General features: G+C 37.9%; 1 protein-coding gene across 1 annotated transcript in view; it reads right to left on the reverse strand.

Annotated features, from left to right (window-relative positions):
- LOC120531157 (BTB/POZ domain-containing protein KCTD18-like) overlaps window positions 1-13,340 on the reverse strand; it is a 70,389-nt gene extending 57,049 nt beyond the window's left edge. The window contains exon 1 of the mRNA XM_039756317.1: window positions 13,264-13,340. The gene's annotated coding sequence lies outside the window, so the exon portion shown is untranslated. The remainder of the gene's footprint in view (window positions 1-13,263) is intronic.
- Between the last annotated feature and the right edge of the window lie 9,358 nt (window positions 13,341-22,698).

Genomic DNA, 22,698 nt, shown 5'->3' on the forward strand with positions numbered 1-22,698 from the left:
ACTCTCATCGACGTCATTTTGCCCATGTCGGTAAATTCGGTATTTTTAAAAAAGAAAAGGCATGTGCAGGTTGGCGATGTTCATGTCCCTTTAAGACGCTGTGCTACGTTACAGACTTGACGGGGTGGAGTCACATGACTCTACTACCTGTACCAAGACGAGACACGGGTGAACAAATGGAGGACGATTTAAATGTTGAAGCAGCAGCGAAGGTAGAGCTGGTGGAGGAGGAAGAGGAGACGCTTATTAACAAAAAATGCATCATCAATCGTTTGGCAACATTTTGGATTCAACAAGGATGATATTGATCAAAAAATTGTTAAATGTAAACTCTGCAAAACGACTGTTGCGTCAAGTCAAGGTAACACAACCAACCTCTTCCACCACCTGCAGCACAACCATGTGATTCAATTCAAGACATAAAAAGCTCAAAGCGAGAAGAGATTAGGAGGACCAGCAAAACGCCTTCCTCCACCAGGCAGCGGTCAATAACGAAGCATTTGCTAGTACTCAACTATATGAGCGAACTTCAAAAGATGGCAAGAAATCACAAATGCTATAGGCTACCACATAGCAAAAGACATGGCTCCTATTGCTACAGTGGAACGCAACGGGTTCAGACACTTCATGAAAATAATTGACAAGAGATACGAACTCCCATCACGAAAATATTTTTCAAAACTATCATTCCCAGCATGTACAGCACAGAGAGGAAAAAGGTTGCTGCTGAATTGAGATACGTTAAGCACGTTGCAGCCACATCCGATCTCTGGTCCAGCCGCACAATGGAGCCGTATATTAGTCTCACAGTTCATTACATCGACAACAAATGGGAGCTGCGTACCAGAGTGCTCGAGACGGCCTATTTTCCATCTGATCACACGGGGGAGATGGTTGGACAGGGGTTGAGAGCGATGCTGTCTGCATGGGACATCAGTGAAGAGGACCTTGTTGCTATAACAACTGACAACGGCCCAAATATTGTGAAAGCTGTCAAGCTCAATAAATGGACACAGGTGCAATGTTTTGGGCACAGGCTGCACCTGGCAGTCGGTAAGTGTGTACATCTTAATATATTTGGGTGGTGACATCTGGTGTGTTTTAAAGTGACTTTAATTCTGTGTGTCATATTCAAAATTGAAAGTATTAATGTTTGAATAATGTTTATATAGGCATAAAAATACTTAAGACTGCTGAGCAGCAGTGTATCCAGAAAGTTTTTACAGAAGACTTATTGTGAGCCAGTGTTGATCATGTTGTGCTGTGAAATGCAGCAACATACACGATTTTTAAAATGTTTTATTACTGTGCCAACCCTTTTTAATTTTGTAAATATGGTCTGAGAGGTCTTATTTAATTCTTACTTTATTTTGCTTGCTTTATTTGAGAATTAGACCATGAATTGGGGTGATGTTGGGTGTGAAGATTTGGATAGATATGCTACCTCAAGGCCTTAGCAGAGATAGGCCTTTGTCCATGATGGCATTACATTTGCACAATCATTGTTTACTTTGTGAATAGCCAATGTGAAACATATTTATTATTAAACTATTTTGTTTACAAGGGATACACATTTTTTAGAGAGCATGGTTACATATTGTATCCTACACTTTTTATTTTGTTCAGTTAATAAATCTTAACCACTAAAAGTACTTACTACTATTGTCTTCATTTATTTTCAGTGACATTTTACAGTCCTTTAAAGTGGTAATAATATAATTGCAATGAATAGGTCTAGGGGGAATAATATTATCAAAATAACTGGAGGAACTATGCTGCCTGCCACAGCCCCATCAAATGAGAAAAAAAAAAGTTTGTTTTTTTGGCACTTGGGGTGGTTATCGTCCATTTATCGTTATCGAGGTTAACTGCTCAATTTATCGTGATATTGATTTTAGGCCATATCGCCCATGTTTAATACACACACACACACACATACATACATACATATATATATATATATATATATACACACACACACACACATACATACATACATATATATATATATATACACACACACACACACACACACACACACCACACACACACACACACACACACATACATATATATATATATATACACACACACACACACACACACACATACATATATATATATATATACATATATATACACACACACACACATACATATATATATACATATACACACACACATACATATATATATATACACACACACACACATACACATATATATACACACACACACACATACACATATATATACACACACATATATATATCTCAAAATACCCGCGCTTTGCAGCGGAGAAGTAGTATGTTAAAGAAGTTAACATTTTAAAAAAGAAACATTTTAAAAATAACGTAACATGATTGTCAATGTAATTGTTTTGTCACTGTTATGAGTGTTGCTGTCATATATATATATACTAGCAAAATACCCTACCTTTTCCATTCTCTTTGTTACATATTGCACGGCCATATCAGGTTCACTCTTGATATCCGGAGGAACATTGTGTCTTATGTATTGAATGACTGGGACAGGTTCAAGGTGTGCACTGATGATGGTAAAGGAGATAATTATTCTACACAGAAGCACTAGAAGAGTGAAATGCTTAAGCCCTTCACCTATGCATCTGCATGTGAGTTGATGGCTGCCGGTGAATTGTTCGGTTGTCGTTTTCAAGTGTACCGAAATGGATAAATATTTTACACCTTTTGACAACTGCCAATGCCTCTTAAACATCTTAGATTGACAGGTGACGATTTTAGTATCAAGCAATCAATCAATCAATCAACATTTATTTATATAGCACATATTCATACAAAAAAATGTAGCTCAAAGTGCTTTACAAAATGAATAGAGAAATAGAAGACACAATAAAAGATAAACATAAGTCAACATTAATTAACATAGAATAAGAGTAAGGTCCGATGGCCAGGGTGGACAGAAAAAACAAAAAAAAAAAACTCCAAAGGCTGGAGAAAAAAATAAAATCTGTAGGGGTTCCAGACCAAGAGACCGCCCAGTCCCCTCTGGGCAATCTACCTAACATAAATCAAACAGTCCTCTTTGTATTTAGCGTTTTCATCGAAGGACCTGATGATGATGGTCACATAGACTTCTGGCTTTCAGTCCATCAATGTTGGTGCATCATGATGCTTTGAGTAGGTGGTGGTGGCTTTGATGTTTATGAATGTTTAAACTCTCAAAAGCTGGATGTAAAGTTATCGATGAAACCGGTTGTATACTTACAACGCATGACAGATGCCGAATGTCTCTTCAACACAAGTCCTACAAATACTGTCGTAATTGAAATAAACCATGAAACTCAAACCGATTAGGACTGCAGCAATCCAAGCTGTGAGATATGAAACAAGATTACTGTTCACATGGCCAACTGTACGTTGCATGCTCAAGAGTAAGCTCAGCGCAGAGCTTGGTCATATTACAACCGGAGGGCCGAACTCACAATGTGGTATACAAAGAGATTCTTAACAAATAATTATTGGTATATTTTCCCTCAGTTTAAAAAGGTTTAATTTTCTTCTTAATAAAAATTTTAAGGCAGTACTTCACCGCTGCCAAGCGCGGGTATTTTGCTAGTATATATATATATATATATATATATATATATATACACATACATATATATATCTTGTCACGCTTGGGTCACAGATTTGCACAGAGACACAGGAGGTCGTAGAAAAAAGAAGGATTTTTATTCAAACACCGCAAACACATGAGCTTAAACGTGCTCCATGACAAGTCAGAGATGACAGTTCCGCTAGGCGCAGAAAGAGATAAAAGCAAACAATCAATTTCAAAAATGACAGGCGCTGCACAAGGCTTATAAGTCGGCGGAGTAGCGCGCGAGGCTTGTATTACGCGTTACAGCGCAAGGATAAGGAGCAATGTGAGGGTAGTCAGTGTTTCAGGGTTTGTGGTTTTCCCAGGGGCGTTTGTCTCTATTTGGGGTGCGATTAGCTCTCCGGCTCACAATATATATATACACTCACCTAAAGGATTATTAGGAACACCTGTTCAATTTCTCATTAATGCAATTATGAACTATCAACCAATCACATGGCAGTTGCTTCAATGCATTTAGGGGTGTGGTCCTGGTCAAGACAATCTCATGAACTCCAAACTGAATGTCAGAATGGGAAAGAAAGGTGATTTAATGCAATTTTGAGCGTGGCATGGTTGTTGGTGCTAGACGGGCCGGTCTGAGTATTTCACAATCTGCTCAGTTACTGGGATTTTCACGCACAACCATTTCTAGGGTTTACAAAGAATGGTGTGAAAAGGGAAAAACATCCAGTATGCGGCAGTCCTGTGGGCGAAAATGCCTTGTTGATGCTAGAGGTCAGAGGAGAATGGGCCGAAAAGTTGGGCAGGTTTCATTTCGAAATTCTACGCGTAATGGTCATAACTGGAAGCTATTTCTCTACATATACTGTAAAGGAGTTGAGCTCGAAAGCCGTGGGGGGGTGGAGTTTCGTGTGACATCATCACGCATCCCACGTAATCACGTGAACGGACTGTCAACGCAGTACGTAGAAAACCAGGAAGAGCTCCAAAAAGCGCTGAAGAAAACAGGTATTACATAATTCAGAAGGCAGCGAAACAATAAGAAGCGAGCGAGTGACATATACAACCATATTCATGAGTGCTACTACTTCGGAAACAAAGCACGGTGTAAACCTTAAGTTTAAATTAAGTTCATTGACAGGCTGCCGCTGGGGTTTGTCATGCCCACGGGTAATGCGGGATACAAGATTAATGAGAGGATGCAGGATATAAACGAGAATTTTGATCACTTTGCAACTAAGTTAAAATTGCAGGTGAGGGGCTGTGCTTATGCAAATTCCGAGAGACTGTGTTTGTGGGGGATTGACAGTTAAGGCGGGTGGGGAGTCACGTCATCATCTCCCCTCCCATTCACCTCATTTTGCTCTGAGCTGCGCTCCGCAGCTAACGCAGTGTTACGACTTTGTGACGCTGCCACAAAATACTCACAGAAAAATCCACAAGTTAATACACACGCTGTGTCTAGAGTTTCTCCACACTGAATCCTTTAGGCACTACTTACAAAAGGTTACATTGACAATCGTGTTATTTTTAAAATGTTTCCTTTTCTTAGCACAAGCACAGCTGAGAAGCTTCGATGCATGTGCTCCATAAAGCGTTAAAAAATCACGCATTTAATCACAAGCAAAGGGGAACTTCTGTCACCCTCGCACCCCCTTGGTTTGAGAAGAAGTATGAAAAAATATGAGGTTAACACAGAAAAACAGATCACCAATTGAAGCTTTATGAATAATCGATTCGCCATCAATAATTGTTTTGGTAAAGCCATACTCAGTGTAATCCTCCTTCCATTTTATAATTTTTCCGCCACTAGCCATGATTAAATGAACGGTAAAAAAGTAAGAGCGAAGCGAGGGTGATTTATTCAGGCAGGCAGGCGACAGCTCAATAGCTCAAATTTGGATATAAGTAGCTTCTATTTAGTCGCCAGAAATATCTTTGTTAGGAATGGAAGTTGAATTTAGTCTTTAAATTTCTATGGTAAAGAAAAAGTTATGCAATGAAGACTACATTTAACTATATAAAGTCAAAACTTGTATATATAAAGTCATTCGCGAATATATAAAGTCAAAACTTGATTATATAAAGTCAGCGTCGGAATATATAAAGTCAGCGCTGAAACCTATAAAGTCAAATCTTGAATATATAAAGTCAGCGTCGGAATATACAAAGTCAGCGCTGGAATAGCCATCCATTTCCCAACACGTTGAATCCGACCACAGGGTCACGGGGGTCTGCTGGAGACAATTCCAGCCAACACTGGGCGCAAGCCAGGAACCAATCCTGGGCAGGGCACATGCATCATTTTCAAAACATTAACTGAACAGTGTTTTTTTAATTTATTTTTCTGAATACATTTTTGTTAACTTAGTTCAGTTCAGAGTCGTTTCAATCAATAGATTTTGACTTTCACTTTATATATTCAGGAGTGAGTTTATACACTCCGATGTTGACTTTATATAATCAGGAATGACTTTATAAATTCTGACGATGACTTTATATATTCAGGTTGTGACTTTATACATACCGACGCTGACTTTATATATTCAAGTTTTGACTTTATATATTCGGGAATGACTTTATATATTCAAGTTTTGACTTTATATATTCTGACTTGACTTTATATATTCACAAAATCAATTTATTTGCCTGTTTGGCACCCCATAGTATATGTGTGTGTGTATATATGTACACATGTATATATGTATTATATATGTATTATATATATATATATATATATATATATATATATATATATATATGCCAGAAACACTCACGACAATGACAAAACAATTACATTGTCAATTATATTACGCTATTATTAAAATGTTTCCCTTTCTTTTTACTTCCACTGCCAAGCGTGGGTATTTTGATAGATAGAGAGATATATATATATATATATATATTATATATATATATATACATATACACATACACATATATACATACATGGTATAGATATGACAACAACACCCATATCAAAGACAAAACAATTACATTAACAATCATGTAACGTTATTTTTAAAATTTTTCCTTTTCTTTTTCATAACTTGTTTAAAACACTACTTATCCGCTGCGAAGCGCGGGTATTTTGCTAGTCAGAAATAAAGTCTAACATACTGAAAAATATACACGCTGAAAATGTTTTCAGTATTCTGTGTGATGAAACCACAGACATCTCAGTTGTAAAACAATTAATTATTTATATTAAATATGTTTGCCAGGTCACGAAAGAGGTCAGAATTAGTTTTGTATCAACCCGCAAAATGACTGATGGCAAAGTGGAGACTATAACCAACACACTGAGTGAGACTATGGACACTCTAGGCTTGAAAACTGCTAATCTGGTTGGACTAGGGTCAGATGGAGCGGCTGATATGATTGGGAAACAGAAAGGTGTGGCAAAACTGCTTGGTCAACTGCCACTGTGAAAACCATCGATTGGCCCTTACAAGTGCCCAAGCAGCAGCTGCTGTACCTTATTTAACAAAACTGAATGACATCTTAAGGCAGCTGTTCTAGTTCTTCCAAAATTCTTCAGTTAGGATGGCTGGTTTAAGGAAATTCAAAATATTCTGAACATTCCCCAGATTAAGCTGAAAATGGCCAGTGACACTAGATGGCTGTCTCATGACTTTGCAGTACAGTCACTACGACAGTGTATGATAAGTGTCATAGCTGCGCTGGAGAGATAGGCCACTGAACCAAATGACAACACAGCTGAAGGAGTAAGCAGATGTATTAAAACGTACAATTTTGTTTCCTTTCTGATGATGCTTTCAGATGTATTACCTTTGTTGTCCAACTTGGCAAAGGCAAGATGTTAATCTTACCGAAACTGAGCCAGTTTTGCTCGCCACAAAATTGTCCATCATGGAGTTGAAAGACACTCCTGGGAAATATTTTCAAAGCCTTCATCATTGTCTGACAGAAGAATGGTCAGATTTCCGCATTGTTTATACACAGAGTGAGGAAATGTCATTCAAAACTGCAATAAATGATAAATACCTACAGACAGATGTCAAGCACCTAGATGCAAGATTCCCTGACATGCCAATTATTTCCAGCTTTTCAAAAGTTTTCAATGCAGAAACTCACGATTCAAGTGAGTCTGCTGAAATTCTTTTCAATCATTACTCCAAAAATGGTAGCCCGCCAATTTTAAATTATGAAAATAGCACGCAAGAATGGACAGTTGCGTCAAAAATGATCAAAAGTCAACCATACAAATACTTCTGTCCAAAACAGATTTTACTAAAAATGGCAACGACATCAGAGCTGAAAGAGTCGTTTCCAAATTTAGCCAAACTAACTCATATTGGGCTAGTGATCCCAGTGAGCACAACTGAATGTAAAAGGGGGATTTCTGCCATTAAAAGGATCAAGACATGTTTGAGAAATTGCATGAATCAAAGCACGCTAAATAATCTCATGCTGATCTCCTTGAAGGGCCCAGATCATGGAAACTTTGATTATGGGAAAGCTGCAGACAACTGGGCCTCTAGGAAGAAAAGAAGAATAAGTATTTAACTGAAGACACCTTTTGCATATGCAAGTTGGCTTTGAATAATATTTTTAAAATTTTTCTTCATTAGGTTTCCCATACTTTTTTTTTTATTGTTTTCACTTTTCTTTTCGACAGCAACAATACTTGTGCCTCTTGGTTTATGTAATAACATCGACTGCTGAAGGCCTGTGCGCTGGAGCTGAGGAGTCCTCTACAGCACATCTTCAACCTGAGCCTGGAACAGGGGAGAGTCCCAAGGCTTTGGAAAACATCTTGCATCACCCCAGTCCCAAAGGTATCACATCCTAGTGAGCTGAATGACTTCCGGCCTGTTGCTCTGATGTCACATGTGTTGAAGACCATGGAGAGGCTGCTGCTTCACCACCTGAGGCCACAGGTCCACCACGCCCACGACCCTCTGCAGTTCGCATACCAGGAGAAGGTGGGAGCAGAGGATGCCATCATCTATATGTTACACCGATCCCTCTCCCACTTGGACAGAGGCAGTGGTGCAGTAAGAATTATGTTTCTGGACTTCTCTAGCGCCTTCAACACCATCCAACCTCTGCTCCTTAGGGACAAGCTGACAGAGATGGGAGTAATTCATACCTGGTGGCATGGATCGTAGACTATCTTACAGACAGACCTCAGTATGTGCGTCTCGGGAACTGCAAGTCTGACATTGTGGTCAGCAACACAGAACTGCCGCAGGGGACTGTACTTTCTTCGGTCGTGTTCAGCCTATATACATCGGACTTCCAATACAACTTGGAGTCCTGCCACATGCAAAAGTTCACTGACGACACTGCTATTGTGGGCTGCATCAGGAGTGGGCAGGAGGAGGAGTATAGGAACCTAATCAAGGACTTTGTTAAATGGTGCGACTCAAACCACTTACACCTGAACACCAACTAAACCAAGGAGTTGGTGGTGGATTTTAGGAGACCCAGGCCCCTCCTGGACCCTGTGATTATCAGAGGTGACTGTGTGCAGAGGGTGCAGACCTATAAAGACTTGGGATTACAGCTGGATGATAAATTGGAATGGACTGCCAACACTGATGCTCTGTGCAAGAGAGGACAGAGATGACTATACTTCCTTAGAAGGCTGGCGTCCTTCATCATCTGCAATAAGATGCTGCAGATGTTCTATCAGACGGTTGTAGCGAGCGCCCTCGTCTACGTTGTGGTGTGCTGGGGAGGCAGCATAAAGAAGAAGGATGCCACACGCCTGGATAAACTGGTGAGGAAGGCAGGCTCTATTGTAGGTATTGAGCTGGACAGTTTGACATCCGTTGCAGTGCAACCGGCGCTGAGCAGGCTCCTGTCATTCATGGAGAATCCACTAAACAGTATCATCTCCAGACAGAGGGGCAGCTTCAGCGACAGACTGCTGTCATGTCACTGCCCTGCTCCACTGACAGACTGAGGAGATTATTCCTCCCCCACACTATGCGACTCTTCACTTCCACCCAGGGGCGTAAACGTTAATATTATACAAAGCTATTGTCTGTTTTACCTGCATTTCTATCACTCTTTAATTTAATACTGTTTTTTATTAGTATGCTGATGCTGGAGTATGTGAATTTCCCCTTGGGATTAATAAAAGTATCTATCTATCTAACAATTGTTATTTAAAATTTTTGTTAGGGTTGCAGGATCCTGAATTGGATACTTCTTAAATTTAATAAAAATATTCTGGCATAAGTGTCAAACCTTAAAATAGGAAGTCATATTGAGCATTGGAAAATAATGAATAAGAATTAACTAATAAAAATAGTGCACATTTAATTTTCCCCACCACCAAATTTCCCTGTCCCGCCCCACCCAGCTACTTTTTCATGCCACCCGGCAGGGAAAAATATTCTGGGGAAAACACTGCTTCACTGCAATTATGTTGTTAGAATTAAGTGCAGCATTTGACACCATTGACCATTCTATTTTACTGCACAGACTAGAAAATGATGTTGGGCTTACAGGCAATATCCTTGCCTGATTTAGCTCTAATTTATCAAATCGATTTCAATACGTACAGAAATGTGCTGACAGAACTCCATCATTATACACAAAAGTGAGATATGGTGTCCCACAGGGCTCAGTACTGGGGTCTTTACTGTTTTCACTTTACATGCTTCCACTGGGATCTCTCATTAGAAAACAATGTTAATTTTCACTCATATACAGATGACACCCAGTTATACCTTTGTTTTAGACCAAATCAAGTTTCTCCAATGTTGTATTCAATTAGTTGTGGTAGTCAATTAAAAGAGTGGATGGATGAGAACTACTTGTCTTTAAACACTGATAAAATAGAGATACTAATCATTGGAAGGAATGATGCTGACTGCAACAATATTTTGTCATCATTTAGCTCAGTTGGAATCACCATTAATTTTACTGAATCAGCCCGCAATCTAGGAGTTATCTTTGATTCTAGAATGTCATTTAAAGTGCACATTACAAAGCTGTCTAAATCAGGATTGACTACTGCATTTCGGTGTTCACTGGATGTTCAAACTGTTCTTTATACAACTTCCAGTTTATCCAAAATGCTGTTGCAAGAATTATTTCAAGAACAAGAAAATATGAACACATAACTCCATTTGTTAAATTCTTACACTGGCTTCCGGTTATGTATAGGGCAGATTTCAAAATTGTCCTTTTAGCCTTAAATGGCCAAGGTCTGGCTTACTTGTCTGAACTTACCATGACCAGAACGTATATTAAGATCTCAAGATGACAGTCTGCTTATGATTCCAAGGATTAATAAAATAACAGTGGGAGGTTGTTCTTTTAGTTACAGGGCCCCTAAACTGTGGAATGGGAACGGTCTGCCTGCTTCTGTAAGAGATGGGCGTATGCAACATTTTTGTGTATGCACACTTTTTATACACGAGTTCCCTGGTCTTGACAAAATACTAAAAGTACAAAATCAGAGGTATAGAATAATAATAGTTTAATAATGATAAAAATAATAATGATGAATAAATAATACAGGGCAATTTCCATTACAACAAAGTGCCAGGGACCTAAAAATATTTTGTTGTAATGAAAATTTCATAGTAATGAGATTCTGTATTTGTCACCATAGTGCTTTTTTTTAACTTGCGTCCAGGCATTTGCAATCATTTCAATGACTTTTTTCACGTTAACTTTTATCTCTTCTTGTCTGCAAGTTATGCTGATGAGAATTTTTCTCAGCATTTCCTTTGTGATAATACATTTTCAGGTTGTGACTGATGCCAAATCCAATGGCTGAAGCACTGCCGTATGACTGGGTGGGATGAACTCAACTTGAACATCATCTAAATGTAGAAGCATGCTGTGAGCAGCACAGTTATCAATCAGAAGCAGGATCTTCCTTTCCTTCTTCTTCACAGCAAAGTTTATAACATACATAAGTTAATAAATCAAACAGTGAAATGGTAAGTATAAATAAACCACACAACTAATCATCAGCAAAACCAAGGAACTGATTATTGATGTTTGTGCACTGAACAGTCTCTATGTTCAGCTACTATTCTGGGAATAGATGCAGTGGTGGTCCACTCCCACAAGTACATCTACATCAATGACAGGTTGACTGGGCTCATAACACAGAGGAACTATATAAGAAAGGGCACAGCAAAATTTAGACGTTCATTTAATGTCAGTAATAACATCTTTCATATCTTCTACAACTTTGTGATGACCAGTGCAATCTTCTACATTGTGGTGTGCCGGGCCAGCAACATCACTTCAAGAGAGGCCCACCAAAACAACAAGCCATTTAAAAGAGCTGGCTCATGAGACACCCCTGGGGGTCATAGTAAATGAGAGAATTAAAACAAAACTGAGTGCCATTACAAACAATGCTGCACATTCTCTCCATGACACACTAACACTGAGGTCTTTCAGCCAATGAATTCAGCAGAAATGTGTTAGGAAATGTTTTTATTATACCAAGTGCCATTTGCCTGTGTAATGCATCACTGTGTTTGTCTCTGCCAAGACTTAAATTTTTCTTTCTTTTCGACTTTTCTTTCTTTTTAAGCATTCTGCTGTTAGTTCAGACTACAGTGTGTGCATACCTTGTATATTTATTGGGGGTAAAAAGCCAAATGTACCCCTTTGAGAAAAAATAAAGTTCTATGTATGTATCTATTTCTATTCACAACCGTTACCCCTCAAAATGTACTGAAAGGAATAACAAGCCAGTTCATATGCCAGCTAACACTTGGATTGGACTTTTGGGATTTTTTAGTAAAAAAAGCACAGTCTTCAGTAACCGGACAAATGATTTGTATTAAAGTAGAGCTGCAGTACAAATAAAGGACCTACTGGAAAAGAAGTGGCCACAGCATCCTCTGATGAAGTGATTAACTGACTCCAGTACATGCTGCAGCGTTGAGTATCAAGACGCCATTGACAGCACGTAAGTGATTATCTTCTAAAATTCATTAGAGTAATTAATATTTTAAAAATAATGCAATTAATCGACATTGATGCAACATTTCGGGGGTGCTTTGGGCTGGCGTACTTGCCATTTGGCAACATCGAACACTTAGCATCATACCGTTTTACATATTGATAAAACGCAAGGAAAAAAACAGAGATTCGCGATTACAGACCCCATCCAAGCAAAAAGGTATTGTAAGTACCACTGATTGATTCTGTCATAATATTAAAATAGTCTATAGCGATCGTAAGGTCACATTATTCCTATTTTGCGTGTTACTGAATTGAACGTTAAGCTGTATTATTCGACTGTAGCTCCGAAATATACAACCGAATACCCGGGACTACAGACAGGAAGGTCAGAACAACTTCAAATTTCCTATTGTCACCTTCTGAACTAAAAAGTGTGCCGTACAAATTTCATGACTACAACTGCAACACTGGACAGTAGCCGCCGTTGTTCCAACTAAAGCAACTACAATATATATATCATGAAGCATGAAAGATCTGTGAAACCGTCATCGTGCAAAAAAGCTGAATTTTAGCATGTGATAGCCTTTAATAACACGAAATGCACATAAAACTCCTTCTGTGGAATAAACGGTAGAGCCGCTGAACTCCTGAAAACTGCGAAAAATTGAAATAATTTAAAGAGCTATTTTTAAGTGTAAACATTATCTGCGGCAAACAACAAATCCGATTAATATATGCAAACAACAGAAATAGTAAACTTACTTGACAACTCCGTGACATCACAAACAGGATACACAAACCAAGTTATTTCAACGTCCTGCCCGTCCCACGGCATGCCGGAGTTGCTTCACAGCGCCACCTACTGTTAAGGAGGGCGGTGGCACTAATGTAGTTGTTAATGTTACATAGTGCTTAGAGGTCTAGGGATCTCGGTATGAAAGCCGGCACAGCCACTTTCCGGGTGAAGCTGACACCTCCTTCTTTTGATTACATGTAGGGTTGCCACCCGTCCTTTAAAATACGGAATCGTCCCGTATTTGAGAATGAAATTGCGCTTGGCCCCCAAGGGATGTGGTCCCCGCTGCAGTATGCGTCCCTTATTTTTTTGTATTAAAAGTGGTAACCCTAATTACATGTTTCTTTTTTTTTTCTCCTGGTAGCTGGGAGTCCGTATGTATCACAAAAATGTGCGTGTTAGTATAGGCTGACCAATGCTCTTGGTTTGAGTTGCTCCAAATTCATTAATTGTTCCTTTTAGAATTGGTTGTTGTCTGATTCTACGAGGATAGCTGTCAGCTACTTCCTGTACTTGAAAAACCAGATTCTTAAAAAAAAGGAATTAGGCGAGAACAGTCCCGCTGTATTTTTAAACGTATTAAGCCACAAATGCTGTTTGACATATTTTTAAATGGCCATTTTCGGTGTTCTTTAAGGAAATTGTTATAAAACATGTATTTTATTACCTTATTTAATAGTAAAAACACTACCAACCAAAGAGAGGTAACAGAATACATTTAAAAAAAATCTGAAATCTCTCGCCTTCTATGTACCTTCAGTTGTCCTCCTATGCCTTACTTCAGCATCCTTGTGTGTCAGATACCTGTTTTGCCTTACACTTCCTGTCTCAAGTGCACTTCCATAAAGTCTGTTTCTCAGACTCTGACATTTCGAGGCGTCTTGCTCACCTTCTGTCCATTTTTATACTTTCCATTTTTGAAGGTGACTCTCAGCATACTCTCTACACCTTTACTCTTGTTCATCCTGTGTCTCACACTCACACTTCATCTTTCGATTGCATCACCAAAGCCAAACTGGCCAATCAGATTGCTTGGAGGGACTACACGCACACACACACACACACACACACACACACACACACAAATGGTAACATTTTATTATATAGTAGAACTAGATAGATAGATAGATAGATAGATATTATTCATTATAAAATAACACCAGTGAATGCGGTCATTAATCAACTCCTGTCCCAGCAATATTTACTGGAACACTTGGAGTCCTACTCTTTCACCCTGCCAAATCCTTCAGCATCTGTAGAATGACCCTTGGAGCACTCTGGCTGCAACTGCTCTTATGCTCAACAGAAGCGACCTGCCACTGGAGTTCCATTACTCTCACCTCCTTCACCTCGCACTTGCTCCAGCCCACAGTGTTTTTCTCTCACTGTTCAAATGAATATATTCTTAATTTTTCCATTCTTTCATTTGTCCTCTTCTCACCTACTCAGACCCTTTGTGAGTGTAGGTGTATGCAACCAGCCTTAATGAAGGATCGTTGTGCTGATGTTTTCTGCACATGAAAACCAAACCAGTCCATTCCCCCAAAAAGTGTTTTTCTTCTGAACACAGTATTTCAGGTTTAAGCTCAATTAATCTGTTAGGCATTCAGTAATCATGTCCTCTGTAGGTTAGTCATACAAACTAAGTAGACTGCTATTAAAGGCTGGTATTAAATAGCTAGAATATTCACTCTGCCACCTTATGGTTATGCCCAGTACTGCAGCCTGTAAAAGCTCAGTAACGATATTCAGAGATGTGAGCCTAAGGACTTAAAACTATTTAACATTTCACTTATTATGCCCTGCATAATAATGTGTAATAATTTTGTATTTCCTAAAGTAAATAATTATTTTGTCTTAGCACCACACTATTTAAATTTTAGTTTCCCCTGTGCACATTGATTTATTGTTATTATTCAGCCTAGTTACAACTGTATCATCACCTAATGTTGTGGTATAGCTGGATTTCTAATTGTGGGTAAACAATAAGTGCAAAAAAGGGCTAAAAACACATCCCTGAGGAATATCAGATTTTAGAAGCAGAGTCTGCAATTATAACCAGTGGTCACTTTAGTATGTACACTTGCTTGTATCCTACTCAACCAATCATGTAGCTGCAGCTTACTATATTGCACATTGCATGCAGACATGGTCAAAAGTTTTATTGTTCAAACAAACAACAAAAAGGGCTAGATGAAGAATCTACGTGGCTATGACAATAGTGTTTTTGTTGGTGGTTCCAACATGTCAGAAACATCTTTCCTCCTTGGATTTTCACATATCACAGTTTACAGAAATTTCAGATAATGATGCAATAAACAAACATCCAGTTAGTGGCAATTCTATGGGCAATAACACCTTGTTCAGGATAGAATGGTGTTCAAGATAATAGAAAGGATAAAATACTGATATAATAGCTCTTTACAACAGTTGTGAAGAAGGGGCATTTCATATCCAAACATTATTGAAATGGACGAGCTACAGCAGCAGAAGAATACACAGAGTTCCACTCTTTTCTGCTAAAAACAGGATGATGGAGCAATAGTAGGCAATGATCACCAAAACAAGACAATTAAAGAATGGAAAAATGGTATCTAATCCCATGTATCTAAATTCATGCTGTGACATGCAGATAACACATTCAGAATTTGGCATATCCATGGATAAATCCAACATTTTATCTATGATATAAGCTGGTGGTTGTAGTGTAACGCAGTGAGGACTGTTTTTCCTTGACACATATTACGCCTCCTATTACCACCTGAACATCATATGAATGGCACAGTATACCGAAGCATTGCTGTTAAGGAAATGCATCATTTTAAGGCCACAGTCTCACTTTATTCTAATGGATGCATTCATTAAGATAACAAACCATGTCACACAGTCTGAACCATCCCACAATGGCTCCATGAACATGACAATAACTTCAGTTTATTCTGATGTCTGGGACAGTGTCCAAACCTCAATCCAAAAGAACTCCTTTAGGATGAGGTGAGATGCAAGATTTGCAGCTGAGAAATCTACACAAACTGTGTGATGTTATTTAGGGAACATGGACCAGAATTTCTGAGGAATGTTTCCACCTCTTTGATGAATGCATGCCTTGAAGAATTCATACAGTTCTACCTGGTACCAAATAGGCATACATTAAATGTGCTTGTTGAGTATGTAATAGCTACTTTAACAATTTAAGCTCTATCTGCTTTAAAACATGTATTTAGATAGAATTTTACAGCTGTACTACCCTAGCTTAATGATTAGTGTAACTAGGATAATTGATTTAAACATTAAATGTGACTAGTAAAGATAAGTCTTACATAGACTGCAAATAATGTTTTTCTAAAGAACTTTAGAGTATGGAAGAGTTTGTGTCATAGCTATTGAACTATTATACAAACTGGAATTAATTTTGGGTGGTAAATATTTCGCACTTAATCCTTCCTTCTATTTACTTGTTTATCCAGTGCAGGTTTATTGGAAGTGGTGCCAGTTTGTTACACATTAGTGTACTCAGAAGAACAGTCATGAAAAACAGAACAAATATGTAGGTTTAACACAGGCACTGCCCAGACCAAAATTTGAAAATAAAGCTCTGAAGCAGAGCGAATGCATGCATAACCAGTGCACCACCAAGCCATAAATAATGCTTCAAAATCAAAATGTTTCATAATTTTAGAAGCATTAATGGCAAGGCTGCAATCACTCAAACAAGTGCCAAGATATTCCTTAAACACTGCCATTGCTGTAATCCTTTTAAGACACTTTACAGTTTTTGTGAAGATCAAGCAGATGACTGAAGGTATTGCAGGCTGGAGAGAAATAAAATGGACAGGGACTGGGCTGACTAATGCCTTAGGAATGGTAGTAAAATTAAAACTGGCAGGAACATTATGTATTCTACCGGAACAATAATGTGCTGGGATCTCCTAGATGGTCAATGGCACTCAAGAGAAAGAAATAAGTGAAGCATGTCCTGTCTCTGCAGGACTCTTTAAGGCCCACTGGATTGTGGTGTCCCACAGAAAGCATAGGTGGTTCTAAAGAGGTATGAGAGACTTGACTCATTAATATTATCTGATGGCTCAGGGATTCTTGGACACCAGGAGCTGCTAGGTAGAGTCTGGTGACCCTGGAGCAAATGATTGTGTTTCTCAACCTTGGATGTGATTCTGGTTCTTGGTTAGAAGTGACAGTTGGAGGAGGTTTAAGATGCTTCCATACCAGAGGCTAATTGAGTATGAGGTTGTGAGATAAGCAGAAGCAAACATTTCACATATAAGGGGACAAGAGGCCAGGGTCCGGAGAAGGAAAGTGAAAAAAATGAGTGTTTTACTGGGATACTTTGGGGTGCACAAGTGGGTAAGCCACTCTTCTTGTTAGACAGGGCCACAATCCTTTTTTTTATCTGGCCCAGACAAGTATGTTGATTGCTATTTTACTTTGTTTATTGTGTGCTTTTGTTCCCCTCTTTCTGTGCACCTTTCATTAATTCGGAGTGGAATAATCTTACAGGATAAGTTTGGCATTTTCCAAGTTAAACTGATTCTTCACAATAAAGATATACGTGTATCTTCATTTGCCACGTGAAATTGTGTTCTAAAGTAAGGCATATTTTATAAATTAAAAAAAAAAACAAAACTAGCCAGGTACTGGTGGCCCATTGTTAAAAAAAACAGAACTTTCCAAATTCATCCACTTTCACATGGAAAAGGTTTTGATTTAAGAAAATGTACTTACCACATTTTTGAGTCTTATGGTGACAGAAAAAGAAGACTGGAAATAATACATTTTATGAAAGATTCTTGGTATTATCTTCTCAAATCAAGGATGCATTTCTTGCTCATTTCTCTGCTCACAGTGGGCATTGTGGGTGGAGTTATGACAACCCCCTCCATTTACCAAGTGGTAGTCTGCTTTTAATCTTACTTGCTTCTGTTTTTTCAGTAGTTATGATGTGCCATGTCTTGTAATAACAGACAGATGCGTGCTCAGATCATATCATTTTTACTAAATGGTGCTTACATTCTGTGTCGTTATTTTACATAGCTTACAGAGTGAGATTCATGCCAAGTGACAACGTGCTGAAAAGTGCATATATGAGATACACTGTACAAATAACAATAAATCTGATATGAAGTGATTATACTGCATCATATTTTTAATAAGTCTTACATTTTGAAAAGAACCAAGCCACTTTCCATGGCATTTTTGCACACACAAAAGTGGGTTAGGAAGACAGATGGATGGATGAATGGTACTTGCAATTTCTGTTCAGTTCTTGTTACACAATTGCTTGCTACACATGTTCAATATTCTCTCTCACCAAGATACATGCATGCATTAACAATCCAGCAGCAGCAGGCAAAATCTTTGCAAAATAATTAAACAATTTTTCACAAAGTGAAAGACTATAAGTTTTCAAAGGTGTGATTTTTCAGTTATTGTTGTCTAGTTGTTTACAGAATAGAGATAGTAATTCACATCTGGGCATTCATATTTAATTTCAATAATAGAGCAATGACTTTCTATGAATCTATGCCCCTGGCCCTAAAGGTTGGGGGAACATGAATAGTGAAGTGAAGCGCAAAGCCAGTCTTCTTTTACAATGTTTGATTTTCACAAAATAGTTTTTTTTCCCTCTTAAAATGACATGGGCACAGTATTTTGCAATTTGTGTGTAAGCTCACAATGCAGACAATACGTGATAACATTTTTTGGCTGAAGAATCTACATATTTTGTAGGCTTTAAGCCTTTTTTCACAATGAAACCCCAATACTAATAACCTCTATTATAAAACACAAGAGGGGCTGCTTATTTTTTAAAAATGATGAAATATGATTCTCTTTGCAATGAAACTTCATGGAGGAAATTAATATATATCATAATGATTGTGACAAAAATTAATTTGCCAAAGTTATCCTTTAACTTGAGGTCAGATTGTCTTTTTGTGTTTTGGAGGACAGTTTGAGAGTACCCTACCTATGTTTTATTCATTACAGGGTGGCATTAACAGGCTCAAAATGTCTGAAAAAACAAGCAATTGCTGACCATCCCAACTTTAAAGAGTAAAGATTTTGACCAGATTTTTTATGAGATTTTCATCATTTAAAAAAAATCTACTCACCTTACATACACACATATAAAATCTGCATATAAAGGATTCTTATAAAGAGCCTGTATGTGTGTGGCAATGGTTGCCTTCTCTTGTAATTGTCTAGTGTAAATTCAGTATACTAATTTATGTTGAACTCCGTATAACACGAACAGTATACAACTATTGCTAGACCAGGGCTGTGGCACTGTTCATTTGAAAATGAAAAAAAAAAAATTTTGACTGTTGACTTTACCCAATGGAAATTATTTTTTTTTGTTGTTCTGTACATCTCACAACTAACATCTCTGTTTGCTACTGTTATGTTAATATCTAGCATTAAATCTATTTAAAGCTAATAATTTGACACATTTCAGAGCCTGGTTTCTGACATATGATCATAAAGCTTAATTTTACCTTCTGTCATGTCACTTCTTGAAATTGCAACTAAGCACTGCTTTGAGGCCAATAATGCATACAAGCTCAGGAAGTTAAGCAATAATGTGCTACTCCCTGATTAGAAATGTTGTGTAATTGGACTCCAGATATAGTCTTATGTTACTGTGGTCTGAGTGCTTTCTGACTAAGCTATTCTTAAATTCTCTATGCTCATACTTTAGTCAGATTTACAAATATTTCATTTTTTTTTCTTTCCAAGCCAACCTTTAAATTCATCCCGTCTTGTATCTTAATAAAGTTGTCTACACACTAATATATGTCGTTTCATCAAATTGATGATGCTATTTGGCTAAAAAGATTAAAAATTTTAATTATGTGTTGGGTCTAAGTAGCAGAATTCCTTTTATATGAGGTGGTTACTTTCACAGAACCATAACTAACAACATTTTCAGGGGTAATTCCCGCCTTATCAGAAAAATATGTACATCACTTTATTTTTCACTCTAGACTAGCCCAGTCTCAGTGAGTGTGGTATTGTGGTTGTTAGGAACTTTAATGAAGTGAAATACTGCATCTATCCAAGTTTAATTTATGCCTTACATCCAATAATTTCTGGAGAGCCTGGAAATGACCAGAATGTCATATGCATATATTGTTACCATAGACGGCACTTCAATAACCAAAGGTTTGACAATCCAGTGATATAGAAATATTTAATAAATAAGATTCTTTTTGAAATAAAAATAATAGAGATCAAAAAGATGATGTCACTGCTGTTTATTTTTTACATAATTCAAACAGCTCCAACCATAGCCCTTACCCAGTGTGACGTCACAGTCCTAACTAGCAGAGTGGTTTTCCTCTTCTTATAATAAGCAGCATCTCTAAGGTGAAGTCCCTTCTATTATCAAAGCCATTTGGTAGCTGTCCTTCTCATGGTCCTTTTCTTCCTTATTTGGGACCAGAATCACATGACTATAAAAGATACTCCCTGCCTTTCTAATCAGGAACACTTTCTTAATGTATTGACATTATTGGCATGTGTTATTTTTTATTTATAAGAATTCTTCATCATCATAATACAGTATTGCTATTTTGTGTTTTTTCCATAAGTGACAACTAAATTGTGGTAAGGATGTGTCATGTTGCTAGGAATGTGATGCGCTTGAGACGTCTTCATGTTTGCATTATAAAAGATGGCTTATTGCATACAAAATTTTAAATTACTATTATCATTTATTTATTTTGGCAGCAGTGGTTCAGTGGTAGCACTGCTGCCTCACAGTAAGAACACCAGGGTTCACACTCCAGGTCCTTCCTGCGTAGACTTTGCATTTGTGTGTCTGTGTGAGTTTCCTTCAGGTGCTCCGGTTTCCTCCCACAGTCCAAAAACATGCAGATTAGGCGGATTAGCAATGCTAAATTGGCCCTAGTGTATGACTGGGGTGTATGTATGTGTGTGTTGTCCTACTGGTGCCCTATCCAGAGTTTCCTATACTGGGATAGGTGAGATCGGTACTAGTACCCGCACTCCCAAACCACACATCCCACTTCCCTGTTCAGGACTTAAACAGGTTAAAAAATGACAAATATGTATTTACTTTCTAGGGGGCTTACCCCCTGCTCGCTTCACTCGCCAACCCCTTGTGGCCTGTGCTACGTGCCAGCCACTTTGCGTTTCTGCCGCTCATGTTGTGAAGAGGGGGGCTGAACACACTCCAAGGAGATGCGGTCGCTCCTCTGAAACCCCCTCTTAAATGGTGATACAATGGGAAACAAATGCAGTTTTTATTTTACCTCTTTACTCGATCAGCTGCTGAATGGCTTGCTGCTACTTCTGCTGTGGTACGTGATCAGCATCTGGCGTGGCACTTTGAATATTTAAAATCCTATACAGCAGCTGTCTTTCTCATCTACTCTACCCCAGGCATAGTTAAATCTGTTGGCACAAAGTCTTGTCTCGCGGGATGTGAGTTCTTGATATTATAGTCTATAATTTAAAAATGGAATAAGAATCTGAAAATCTAACAACATCACATTAAAGCTCGATAAATTCTGAGAAAGAATAATACCAAACATGTATACTGTACGTAGGTTTTAAAATAAGACAGATTTAAATTGTGACAAAAAAGTGACATAAAAATGTTACATAAAATCATCGTACAAAATTGTTGCACTTTTAGGCTTAGCATTTTATATATAGAGAGTAGATTTAGCAGATGCCTTTATCCAAATGCGACTTACAAAGCATGTTATAATACATACAAGAATGAATGTGCAAACATCACAGAATAAGATTAAAAAAGCAAGCGCAAGGGAGATACCTACAACTAGACTAAGACAAAAATCAGTTTCCTAAACTCTTTGTCAATTCAGCAGCAGCTATTTTTTAGGAAAGAAGCTAAGGAAAATCTAAAATAATAACTTAAATGAAACACTTTGTGAAAGACCTGTTTAGGAAAAAACAAAATATTAAGGAAAGATTTTTGATTTTGATCTTGGATTCATTTGTAACTTCATTTTTGTGTTGTGCTTTGAATTGTCACTACCAATCTAACATCTTGGGTACCAGCCTTTTTACCTTAACCACTCCTAAGAGTTTTCTACCAAAATTTATTTTAATGTGTTTTGCCACACATGTCACAATACCACTAAAATCTCTAAATATAGGCACTTTGGTCCTTTTTTTTACCACACCACCTTATTGGGTTGGACAGAATGCCAGGAATACATGTTGTCCTCTTGGTGTGAGAGAATAATTTTAGGGTAACATAGAATTCATCTTAAAGAAATAGCACAAAGGGTTAATAAATGTCAGAAACCTGTTCAGGCATATCAGGAAACCACATAAAGGTCAAGTAAACAACAAAGACAAAGATGTAATATACAAAATGTACTAAAAGATGA

Source organism: Polypterus senegalus, chromosome 6 (genome assembly GCF_016835505.1).
Source record: "Polypterus senegalus isolate Bchr_013 chromosome 6, ASM1683550v1, whole genome shotgun sequence".
NCBI classification, from domain to species: Eukaryota; Metazoa; Chordata; class Cladistia; order Polypteriformes; family Polypteridae; genus Polypterus; species Polypterus senegalus.